We start from the raw sequence: 427 nt of genomic DNA, 5'->3' as shown, positions 1-427 counted from the left end.
GCCCTAAAGTTTTAGGATTCCGAGGTTACCGTGTGGTACAGTGTAAATCCTCCTGTCTTTTTGGGCTATTTGCACAGTCCGATATTGTGCAAACATAAGTCCTAAATCCCAAATGATTTACAAGATTGAAATATTAAATTACATCATTTCAAAAGACATAAAGTCGAACATCAAGATAGTTGGGAGTTCACCGGGGTTTTCCCCAGATCTGTGATATCCCATACTTTTCTTCCCTTTGGATTCCTTAAATAACTGTTCTTATTTTGAGTCATTCTTATTTGATTTTTCCATGTCCAATCGTGAAGACTTAAACTTTGAAATCTTGAAAGCAAAACCACCTGATCTTAATCGAGAGTTTTCTTAAATGACTCTATAGGGAACCTGAAACCCAGTCATTTAAGATATAATTAACTATAGGGGTTTGCTT

Source organism: Phalaenopsis equestris, unplaced genomic scaffold (genome assembly GCF_001263595.1).
Source record: "Phalaenopsis equestris unplaced genomic scaffold, ASM126359v1 Scaffold000326, whole genome shotgun sequence".
NCBI lineage: Eukaryota > Viridiplantae > Streptophyta > Magnoliopsida > Asparagales > Orchidaceae > Phalaenopsis > Phalaenopsis equestris.
The sequence above is the reverse complement of the archived record's forward strand: the minus strand, read 5'-3'. Positions refer to the sequence as shown.